The following is a 12,665-nucleotide window of genomic DNA, read 5'->3' on the forward strand; positions in this document are numbered from 1 at the left end:
ATCGATTTTGTTTTTTTTCACCCCTCTCTATCATTGCTGACAGGAAGAGGGAGTGGCATTGATAGCGAGACATCGAACAAAGAGGGAGAAGGAGTAGGTGAAGTGGAAGAAGACGATGTTGGTGTCGAGGGGGAGGCCACGGGCCTACCACCCCTCCCTAGACCTTCGATCAGTCCGCCTGCCGCCATGCACACCATAAGAGGTGGCAAACACCACCACCATAACCATTTCACCTCTTGCACAACCCCCCTCCCTAATAATAGCCCTCCTCTTCCCTATAAAACCCCCCCTCCTATAGTGAACGAAAAAAATTACCACCTCTTTGCCCCCTGCTACAGACTGAGTGAGGGAAAGAGTGAGAGAGAGAGAAGGTGAGGGAGAGAGAGAGAGTAAAAGATAGGGGATGGCGACTTCTTCTTCCCCCCTTGTTGCCGTAGTCTGATGAGAGAGAGAGAGAGAGAGAGAGAGAGAGAGAGAGAGAGAGAGAGAGAGAGAGGAGGAGGAGGAGGAGGAGAAGAGAAGAAGAAGAATGAGAGGGAGAGAGAGAGGAGAAGAAGAAGAGGAGAGGGAGAAGAAGAAGAAGAAGAAGAAGAAGAGAGGGAGAGACAGGGAGAAGAAGAGTAAGAGAGAGGGAGAGAGAGAGGAGAGTAGAAGAGGAGGAGGAGAAGAAGAAGGGAAGAAGAAGAAGAGGGAAAAAGAGAGAGAAAGAGAGAGAGAGAGAGAGAGAGAGAGAGAGAGAGAGGGAGAGAGACTCTTTCCTTTTTCCCACCCCAAAGAGGGTGGCCACGCACATATTTTTTCCCCATTGCCGCGAACCTATACATGTCTCGTGTGATTATCCCCCCACTTGCAAACTCAACCCTCTCCCCAATTGGCCCCACTAATCAAGCACAAGGTGTGGGAGTCTTGTGCGATTCGCAAAGATCGAGGATGGCCCCCAAGCCGAAAATGACGCATGTGGATGGAAACCCCACAATGAGCAACGAGGCCCTGGGCAAGGACATCACTACCCGTCCAACCACGATACTGATCCTAATTAACGTATTTCCAGATTGACTTTGATTCCCGCATGAGATGCATTAGATCCATGTTATGCCATACGGGAATAGGACATGAAAAATGATAAATTACATCGCAAGTGTTCGAAGGATTGAATTTCCCAAATGTGCATGTCAAAAGAAGTCAATTGTATTTAGATACCATGTGATGAATTCATAAACATCATTTAAGGCTTCAAGCATGTCCTTGCAATAGTAGGTATGTTTTCCTTTCTTTGAAGGCAAATATTGCAACTTGCATGCTTTTGTCGACAAACCAATGAAATAAAAAAAAGACTTGGTCCCTGATTTGGAAACAGGGTATTGCACTGGAATCCTACGAGAAATCGGGAAGGATGCAAATAGCTTAGTCTAGAAAAGAATCATTATCAAAGCTCTAGACCATTGTCCAAGCTCTCGTTAATAGCTTATGTTTGGTAGATTGGGAGTCTTGATGTTGTGCGAATAGATACAAACAACTCTAGGCCTCAAAGGCAAATGAAGAGCTCAAGAGTTAGGAAACCCTAAGTCAAAGGAAAGACCGATGCTTTTGTGCTCGTAGGAAGAAGGATCGGTTATCAATCAAAGTAAGGAATTATTAGAACTCATGTCTTGAGCCATGTTGAAACTTCAACATATATCCTAGCCAAATGGAGAAAGTGTTAAGTAAATTTTGCATGGAATCGCTTAGATCCCAAGGGGGAGAGCAAGTACGAGATGAAAAGGTTATCGTGACTATTCCTACAATATTTGGAAAAGGATACCATTTTTTTATCGATTGATCAAATAACATCCCAAATGCTTTTGCATTAAACTGATTGTTGGAATGTGATTTGGATGATTATTCCAAGTGCTTGTGTTTGATGGTAAATGCATGGCAGGGGTCTGTGATGACCCGTCGCCATGGAGATAAATGAATGTTTCCTTGGAAAATGGATCTTGGGCTGATTGCCTTGATTGTGCTTAATTCTTAGTTGGATTAATTGAGAAATGATATTTTACATAGGTGGATCATCTCCAAGATCGCACTGCGGATTATCCCAAGAGGGGACTGCTTAATTCACGGGCCAAAGATCGAGTGGTGAAAAGGCCAACCACGAAAAGTGTATCTCACTCCTAGGTCGCTTGGGGTCAATGGAGCTCTGGACACTCCTTGCCAAGTTCAGAACGACGGAGCCGTAGACTGCCATGAGCCCAACGTCTAGGGCATTGGAAGATCCTATTTTAGATACTGGATAGAAATTATGGTGCCATGTGATTTGGACCGGGTAGTTCTATTGGACAAAAGGGATACATAATTCTCCTGTATGGGCATGAAACAAAGAGTAACTGAAAAATAAGTTAAGGAACTTGTTTGTCAAAAGGATTGCTTGTTTTGTTTGTGTGTCGGTGCTATAAATTACACAAACCAACATTGTTTCCTAAAAGTCTTAATTAAGGAACCTGATTTTAAATGTCACCATAAATGTGATAGGACCTAATTAGAAAACTAAACCTATCAAGGGAAGCAGGTGGGCAGAACCTCGACGGGTCTATCCTATGGCAAGGTGGTCCCAGAGAACTAGGAGGCTTCTCACAAGGTTTTACTATCATTTGACCTCTAGGTATGGTTAGGTTAAAACCCGATTCATGTCGTTTTAGGTGACTAGAATGGGACTATGCCCTACGGGAAAAGAGGTTGAGCGACGCATCCCTCTCGTTTTTCATTCTCTTTGAACCAAGTGCGATATGGATCTGCTTCGAATTGGGTATCTTTGCGTAAAGTAGGATGTCCAAAACCTGACGCTAGGATGCTGTCAGGAGACCTTGTCTGCTAGAAACCCAAATTTCAGGTCGATCCTGGTGGGTTCAACCGTGTATATTCCGTTGCAAGGCAGGCTCAAAAAACCCTAGGTGACAAACCCTGTGACATTCCATGGGAGTGCCTGGCGGCGTCGCTTAGACTCTCTCTCGATGGACCGCATTAAACGTCCCTGAGCAGTTGATAAGCAAGCATGTTACAACCTCCCACTTAAAGACGAATGTGCCCCTAGTAAAGAGAGAATAAGAAAAAAGTGACAAAGTACAAGTGTATATAGAGTACAATAGGATGAGGATAGATGTCATCTCATCCAACACTCATCAACTTTAAGAAAGATAAAATACTTTATTGAGATACTTTTGGTGAGTAGATCTACACGATTTGATTAGTTGAGATTTTGACAAGCTCAATGGACTTTTCCTCGATGATCTCTCAAATAAAGTGGTAACGCACCTCAATGTGCTTCATCTTCACATGGAAGACCAGATTCTTGACCAACTAAATAGCACTCATGAATCCAAATGCAGTGTAGGAATCACATCAATAATGCCAAGGTATGCCACTAGATGGCCTAACCAGAGAGCCTCCTTGGAAGCCTCAGTGGCCGCAACATACTCTACCTCTGTAGTTAATAGAGCCATGCATCTCTACACCCTGTACATTTAAGAAACACTTCCAGCAAAGGTGAAGACATAGCCAAATGTAGATTTTTTACTATTTACATGTTCTGCATAATCAAAGTCAATGTATCTCATGACTATTGTATCTTGGCAACTGTAATAGATATACATAGCTTTTGTGCCCTTCAAGTACCTCATGATATCCTTAAAGGCATCCCAATGTTGTCTGTCTAGTGTATGCATATAGCATACTACAACTCCCACTACAAATGCTATGTAAGGGCGATTGACTATCATGGCATACATCAAACTACCCACCACGGATACATAAGGGATCTTTGCTATCTCGACCTTCTGCTCATCAAACTACAAACAATCTGCTTGACTAATCTTCACATGAGAAGGTAAAGGATAGCCAATAGACTTAACATCCTGTAGATAAAATCATTCAAGGACCATTTGGATATACTCCTATGGTCGTAAGTCCTCATTTACTTATCATTACTATGGGAAAGTAGGACATGTTCGGCCACATTGCCATAAAGTATGCGAGGACAAGTGTAAGGAAAAGGACAAGGATAAAGTACAAGATAAAAATGATGATTGCACCATTGTCCTTAGCAAGTCCAGCATTAAGATTGAAGAGATTAGTGTCGCACAGATTGATTTTAATGATGATTTCATACTTGTTACTTCTTCTCTTGATACTTCACAAATGACTGATGCCTTGTGTCACAATATACTCAGTGTTGGTTGATAGATTTAAGGGCTTCCTTTCATGGGAACCCTCATCATAAGTAGTTTCACTTCAATCGCAATATGATTGGATCTGTCTATTTGGGTAATGACCTGGAATGAGAGATAGTCAATATTGGTGATGTCCTAGTTTAGGGTGCATGTTCGCTCTTCATGATGTACGTCATGTACCAGCTCTAACAAAGAGCCTTATCTCTGTGGGCACTTTGGATGGTACAGGTTATGTTGTCTCCTTTGGTGATTCCTTAAGGAAGATTGCCTATGGGAATCTTGTCATTGCACGTGGTGCTAGTCCAATACTCTCGACCCCTTGCTTGTATCTGGGTGAGTTGACCATGTTTTGGCAGTAGATATAGTTCCACATGTATGTCTTTGGCATCGTCACCTTGGACATATACCTTTGAAAGGAATGAAAATGCTTACATGTTTGCAATATCTTCTCCCCATAGTACTTGAGTCTTGTGTTTTTATGGTAGATAAACAAAATAACATTCAACCTTGCTTATTACAGTAGTGAAAACCTCTATAAAATTAAGTAAATGAGTACTCAAATAAATCCAAGAAGCATCCAAGACAATATCATAACATCCCTCAAACGTCAAGATACCATATGAGCATTAGAAAACATAAACAAGAGCTCCAAACTCTAAGAGTATGTTGTCCCAAATGTTATTATTGCAAATTGTCATGTATGATAGTCAAGGACAGAAGTATGGAAGCTCAAATCCAATGCAACAAACTCAATGTCAATATCGAGAGCTTTTGTTAGGCCTTTGCCTAATGCCCAAGAGTGTTAAGGGCTGTAAGAGATGACTAGAAGCAAGATGAGGTGGAAAGAGCAAACCAAAGAAATTCACGTTAATTTTTATGTGTATTTTATTGATGTCTTTGCTAAGCACGATGCTAGTGCTACTAAGGGTTAAAAGGTTTTTGATGGTGCTTGAGGTTTTCTAGAAAGTCCCCAATAAGTATAGAGAGGCATGAAGAGAGTTGAGCATCAATGGTTACCTTAACGGGCTGAAACCATGGCTGCCATGAATGAAGATCTGAAGCTTTTATACCAATTGAAGGGAGTAAGCTTTGAAGTGGAAGCATAGAGTGGAAACAAAAGCTATGGTGGAAGGAGAGAGAGAGAGAGAGAGAGAGAGAGAGAGAGAGAGAGAGAGAGAGAGAGATGTGTGGAAACTCCAATGGCCACATTGTGTGATAAGCCTTCCCTTTATTCAAATGTCACTGGAAGAATAAAAAATGAAGTAATAGTGATGGGTATCCACTACCTGCAAGATATAGGTGTACAGAACTAATGCACAGTGCGAGTATTATCGGTGTGACTAATATACAGGTAGCTAGACACATGCACCATTATCCCCAACACAACTAAATGAAAAATTCAAAATAAGGAAAATAAGTAAAAATGCTTATGGATGGTAATGTATAATATGATCAATGAATGTGATAAGCATGTACTAAGGCAGCTATATATAAGACATGACCAACTAAATAAGTTGACTTGATCATCATGAGTTTGGTTGGTGGATGTGGCTACTAAAAAGTTTTAAAAAAGATACCCCTACTATCACATGGCATAAGTGGCAAATACACCGACTAATCATAAGTGTGCAATATGAACAAAAGATCAAGTGGATTGGTGCAAATGCACTCTAATCTTCACCCATTGGCCTCAAAGTGAAGATGGATACACAAGAAAAACTAATAGATTGAGACAACGATAGAGATTCCAAAGTCTTTATTTGACTAAGGATCAGGCTCACAAGCAAGAGAGGTGTACAAAAAAAAGACATAAAATAACATGTTTACTGACAAAATAAGCCCTCCAAAGTACCCAAAAATATCAAAATGGCCTATTTCAAGGAAAAAATCTTACTTCTATTACTAGCTCCATCTCAACTCAACTTGAGAATCACACACAACCAAAGCTTGTACAACATTTCAAGAACCAATTTTTCATTGGACAAATGCCCATCATCCTAAGCAAAGCCATTCCAAGTTTCTCTACAACTTAGCACTTACAATTCAATGCATGATCACTACCCATGGACCCTTAAGTCGATGGCTTTTCAACGTTCAAATTTAGAAAAGTGATGCACAAATGGAGCTTTGTATCAATATTGCCTTCTTGGTGATTGTGCTTATCTTGTATGCTTTTGGATGATGCCTCCTTTCAAGTGTACCAAGGACAGACTCCGAAACATTACTATTAAAACTATATACAATCAAGCAATCAAATGCTAGTCATTTGGAATCCTCAAAGCTCGATTTTGCATATTATTAAAGAGATGTGATATGCTTCTTCAAAATGTCCCGAAGATGGTGGTAGGATGCCTTGTTCTACATTATATGTGCATTGTGCACAGAGATAGTTTTGATGATGCATGGATATATGAAGTTATAGCAAAACTAGAGAGAGAATAATAAATCTCATCAAGTCAGGGACCAATGAAATAGTATAAGGAATGGACTAGTAGAGGTTGCTACATTAATTGGCATAGATACACTAGAAGTAATTCGATGACCTCAATCAATAGAGCCAACACCAAGATCTAGCAAACCTAGAGGAACGGCCTAAAGAAACATTCTTTTGAGCTAAATTACATATGCCTAACTCTCCCTATCAGCATGGCCAAAACAAGAAAGCCATGTCTGTTCTAGCACCTTAATGTTGTTTCTTCTATGTATCACCTTCATCGACATCTGTCCCCCAATACCTGCTATAGATATCTTACATTAAATAGATATAAAATAGTGAATAAACCATTGAAAAAGATTCAAACCTTTGAATGACAAAACCAAAACCCATTGTCCTACCACTTGGCCACGCTGTAAAGGCTACTATAGCCATTGATACCATCTTGAATTAAAAAGCAATCAACATAGAGCAGTGAAAATTTGTTTTGTGCATATGTAGCAATCAGATAAACATATTCAATTGTGACACAATTGATTAAGATTTTGTTGGACCCCATCCCGAGGGTGTGTACATGAGGATGAAGGCTGCATGAGAGGGAGATACAGCATAACAGCAATGCCCTAAATGCACTTTATTTGTCTGAGTCTTAACAGCCAACATCACTCTGAACCACTGCCATAATTATATATATGTTGTTGCTAATTTGATAATTTTTCACAGCATAGTTGGATCCTTCACATAGATGTCCATTCTTAGATTTGGATGCGGTATCTTTCATAGGTTTCTCATCCAAATTAATTCAAGCAACACAATTGCATGCACGTTTCTGATTGCCATAAAAATACACACCCATGGAAAGATTCAAGCTTCTTCGCAGGCCAAAATATTCAGATAGATCTTTTTTCCTTCATCTCCAGCATATAAACAGTGTGTGGATAGATGACGGTATGCTTTTAGAATGTTAGCTATGTTTTAGGGCTTAGAATAGCTCTAGACTGCAAATAATCCCCAGGGAGTCTGTATTTAAGGAGTGGAATGTATACCATGGTAACCAAAAGTTTGACAACTAAAAGAACATGAAACCATGATGAGACTATTGTATGCCATCTAGTCTCTGTAAGTAACAGTGACTTAACTGTGCATTTTGACAAGAAATAGGCCTGACCCTGGGAAACTTCAAGAAAGAGTACAGTTGATGTCTTGGAATTACAATTCCTTTAGACATGGCAACTTATTTTAGCATCCTTGGAACCAAAGCTGGCACTCCACCCAGGGCTTTTAGATGAACATATAACTTACATAGCCTTTCATGAAGAGCTAGTCAGGCCACTACAAATGTATGCAGCCCTCTGTAGTCTATTCCAGCTTTTTCCCGTGAGTGGAACCCTTTCTCAGAGCTTCTACCTTGTGTACTACAGCCAAAAAGTCGGTATCATAGTGGATTTTGACAGGATATAGACTTGGGCCTGAGATTGAGAGAGCACTGTTCATGTCTTGAAATTACATATTCCTTAGTCATGGACAATGTACTTTAGCATCCATCACTGGCACCAAAGCTGGCACCCATCCCAAAGCTTTTAGATGAACATTTAACTTACTTAACTTTTCATGAACAGCTAGTGGGCTACTACTAGTTTGTGCCAAAAAGGTATGCAGCTTACAATGCACCTCCATGTAGGCTGTTCCAGCTTTTTTCCAAGCTATGGAACCCTTTCGCAGAGCTTCAACCTTGTCTGCATCAGCCAAAAAGTCAGCATTAGTAAATATGTTGGACATAAGCACATAGCCAGAACCATGGCTGTCATCAAAGCAGGAGACACTCTCAAAACAATGTTTTCCCAGCTCCAAATTGCCATAGCTTTTGCAGTTGCTCAACAAAGCCATCCAGCCCACACGATCTGAGAAAAATGGGATACTCTTGAGTAACTTCTCTGCCTCATTTAAGTGCCCCACACGACCTAAAAGGTCCACTACAGCATTATAGTGTTCATTGGATGGTATGATTCCATGTCTCTTAATCATGGCATTGAACCACTGACAGCCTTTGTCTAGAAGTCCTGCATGACTGCACGCTGACAGAAGACCAGCCAATGTTGCACCATCTGGTGTGAAGCCCTCACTGACCATCCTTTCAAAATGAAATACAGACAGGCTGAAGTTGCTATGAAGTGCATGACTTGCAATGATTGAGTTCCAGGTCACCACATTTCGATGTGGCAACATTTGGAAAACATTGCATGAATCCTGTATGCTCCCACAGTTAGCATACATGTTAATTAAAGAATTAGCAACACTTGTCACCAGCTCAAATCCACTGGCGATCGCAAGTGTGTGAGTAATCTTGCCAAGATCCAAAGCCCCTGTCATGGAGCATCCTTTAACCAGATTGACAAAGGTGGCATCATCAGGATCCATGCTCATACCAGACATCTCATTAAACAGCTTGAAAGCTTCTTCCACATGCCCATATTGCACAAGTCCTGCTATCATTGTGTTCCATGTAATGATATCTACTTTAATACCCTGCTGCACCATTCTCTGAAATAGCCGATGAGCCTCTAGATGGCATCCATAACGAGCATAGCCAGCTATCATTGAATTCCAAGTCACAACAGTCTTCCTGGCAGCTTTGTCAAATACATTTTGTGCAAGGTCCACTCTCCCACACTTTGCATACATGTCAATACAGGTGTTGATAACAACTAAATCTGACCCAAAACCACTCTCAATAGCCTGAACATGCCCTAATATGCCCTGTTTTAGTGATCCAGAGCTGCCACAAGCTTTCAAAATGCTTACAAATGAAAGAGAATCAGGCTTGCATCCATCCAGCTCCATTGTATGAAAAACTCTAAAAGCCTCTTGTGTGTAGCCGTGCCTTGCACATCCAGCTAACAGAGTATTCCATGTTATTACATCAGGCTTCTCACCTTCTTGTTTCATATTTTCAAAGAGGTCTAGAGCTTCCTGCACAAGCCCGTTCTGACTACATCCTGCTATCATAGTGTTCCATGATACTAGATCTTTCCTTTGCATTTCATGGAAAACTTTGAAAGCAAGATCAAGCATGCCACAATCTGCATACATGGAAATCAGAGCATTGAAAATTGACAAATTTAAAGAACATCCACTTTCAATGACAAATATATGAACCATTTGACCATGCATTAAGGATGCTATGCTAGAACATGCATGTAAGATGCCGATGATAGTTACCATGTTTGGCATCATGCCATGTTGAAAAAGCATTTTTTGGAACACTTGAAAGGCTTCATGTCCACACCTTTCCTGTGCATACCCTGCAATCATAGCATTCCATGTTACAAGATCGCACTTTGACGTCGTTCCGAACACATTGCATGCATCAGCTAGGTGACCAAATTTGGCATACATATCAACAAGTGTGCTTCCAACAAATTCATTCGACTCAAAACCATTTTCAATGATTTCAAGGTGTGTCAACTTACCTTCTTTGAAGTCAGCCATGTTTGAACATGCTTTCAGAATACTGACATAGGTAACAGCATCCACCTTTTTTCGTCCTCGTCGTAGTTGTAGAGACAGGTCAAAGGCATTTTCATTTTCTGCAACTTGTAGATACCCAGTTATCATTGCATTCCATGACACAATATCTTGCTGTGATTGCTTATCGAAAACACTTCGTGCTTCTTCAACTTTCCCGCATTTGGCATACATGTCGATAAGCGCATTCCCCACAAATGTATTCGAATTGAAGCCATCTTCAATTATCTGCCTATGAACTGACATTCCTTGCATGGTGGCTGTCAAGTCCCCACATGCTTTCAGAACAGCAACAAAAACATGTCCATCAGGTTTGGAATCAGTCTCCCGCATGCTATAAAACAGCTCGATGGCTTGCTTGCTGTTGCCATGCCGGGCGCATGCAGAAATCATTGCACTCCATGAGAAAACATTCAAGTGGTGCAACTTAGTGAATGCATTATAAGCTGCCGAAAAGGTATCACACGCATCAAACAAACGGATGAGGTAAGTCCCAAGAAGGCAATCGGACTCCAAGCCATTGCTCTGAATGAGAAGCTGAATCATGTGGCCGGATGCCAGATCTCTCTTGTCAATGCAGAGCTGCAAAAGGCATCTATAGATATCTGCCGGGATCCCTGCGCCATTCACGTTCTGAAGGATACGGAGGACTTCAGGAACAGCTTTCGCCCGGCAGATGTTTCTGAGGCGGTCCCTCAAAGAAGGGCAAGGCAAGAATGGCTGCATTACGCAGGTGTGGCCCGTCATCAGCTAACTGCTCTGTGAGTAGGGCTCCGGCGCCTTTCTCGATGCAGGGGGATGATAGGGCAGTGCGACTTCATGGCAAAAAGCTTCAGTATGTAATCAATTAACACACAAATCATCTCTGTGCGCATTTGATCGATAAACAACCAAATCATCTCTGTGCGCTACGCGCTGCTATACATCGTCCCTGCGCCCGCCATGATGCTTGCCTTGGCCGAAAGATTGATTGGCTACGGTCTTATCAGGCTGCGTACGGCACCTTCGTCGCCGACAGATGCTCGACGCAGCCCAGGAATCAAAGATCGCTATGCTACACTTAGGGTGGGTTCATACTTGCCCGGTGGACAAAAGGGTGAAAAATCCCCTTTTCCACCCATCTACAAGTATTTCCCAAGAGTTGTCCGCCATCTCATTCACATTAGTGGTGGACAAGGAAAGGAGCCAAAGAGAAGACATGGCATGAAGGAGAAGTATCCCTGTTGGGCAGGCCGGAAGAGAGGAGCAAAAACTTGGCCATGACGTGTCAAAAAAGGCCCCTAATTTTTTTGGCCTTCCACCATGTGTGTGAACATACAGTTTTCCATGCTGAAATTTGATTGGCCATCTGTATTTGGGATGCCTGTTTGTCTGCCGGGTCTGAACCCACCCTTACTGACCTCTTCACCCGAGGAGCCTCCTTTCCCATACAGACGAGTGCCCACTGCCACCCCAAGACTCTTCCAAGTTCCTAGCACGTTGAAAGGGTCCCTAGAGTGACTGACATCCAACGTTCAGCGAGCGCTCGGAAAATACTTATGTCTCGTATAATTCCATCTTTAAATTTTGAAATTTATCTCAAACTAAAATTAAGAGGCAAGAAAAGCTTCAAATCTCTATCGATGGTAGTAGAAAAAACTTTCAAATCTAGGTCTTTTCCCCTTTTGGAAATAAAGACTTAAGGAAGGGATACATAAAGTCAAACTTGCAAATTTGTGCACGAGGATTGTGCATTTCAACTAAGGCTCTACAAGCCAATGTAGTTTGTTTAAAAGTAGTGCGATGTATATTAATGTAAAAATATTTACATCATCCATAGTGGAGACTGTTACTACTGAGCAATCTCAATAACATTTCTTCAGGGCCTTGTGGTAGGCTCTATACTTGGAGGCCCTCCTTCCTAGTCCTTTCAACACAATCAAAATCTTAGACTTACAAAAAGAGTCACTCATCGACCTAAGTTGTAGCCCTTAAGAGTCTCTCTCTCTCTCTCTCTCTCTCTCTCTCTCTCTCTCTCTCTCTCTCTCTCTCTCTCTCTCTCTCTCTCTCTCTCTCTCTCTCTCTCTCTCTCTCTCTCTCTCATATACTCCCCCCCTTATGGAAGCCTAACATGTGAGAAGGTTGTGGAAACACCACACACACACACACTCTCTCTCTCTCTCTCTCTCTCTCTCTCTCATATACTCCCCCCCTTATGGAAGCCCAACGTGTGAGAAGGTTGTGGAAACACCACACACACACACACACACACACACACTCTCTCTCTCTCTCTCTCTCTCTCTCTCTCTCTCTCTCTCTCTCTCTCTCTCTCTCTCTCTCTCTCTCTCTCTCTCTCTCTCTCTCTCTCTCTCTCTCTCTCTCCAATGTAGTCCTAGGATGCGCTCTCTGGACTCCTCTTGTATATCCTCCTTGGGGTATATCTACCTCATAAATAGTATTGTTTTGAATCAATGCAAAATGTTTTCATGTTTTTAGGTAAAGGGAGCACCTACTTATGATCT

The 12,665-nt window shown here is 41.7% G+C and overlaps 1 pseudogene across 1 annotated transcript; it reads right to left on the reverse strand.

Moving 5' to 3' along the window:
- Positions 1-7,046: 7,046 nt before the first annotated feature.
- Positions 7,047-11,248, reverse strand: LOC148020638 (pentatricopeptide repeat-containing protein At5g16860-like; annotated as a pseudogene). The gene is made up of 3 exons (XR_015694575.1): positions 10,110-11,248; positions 9,859-9,941; positions 7,047-9,719 (listed from the first exon to the last, which is right to left on the reverse strand). The product of XR_015694575.1 is annotated as a pentatricopeptide repeat-containing protein At5g16860-like (transcript).
- Between the last annotated feature and the right edge of the window lie 1,417 nt (positions 11,249-12,665).

The sequence above is a fragment of the Lygodium microphyllum genome, chromosome 18 (assembly GCF_053477565.2).
Source record: "Lygodium microphyllum isolate KBCC chromosome 18, Lygodium_microphyllum_v1.1.10, whole genome shotgun sequence".
Taxonomy (NCBI): Eukaryota; Viridiplantae; Streptophyta; class Polypodiopsida; order Schizaeales; family Lygodiaceae; genus Lygodium; species Lygodium microphyllum.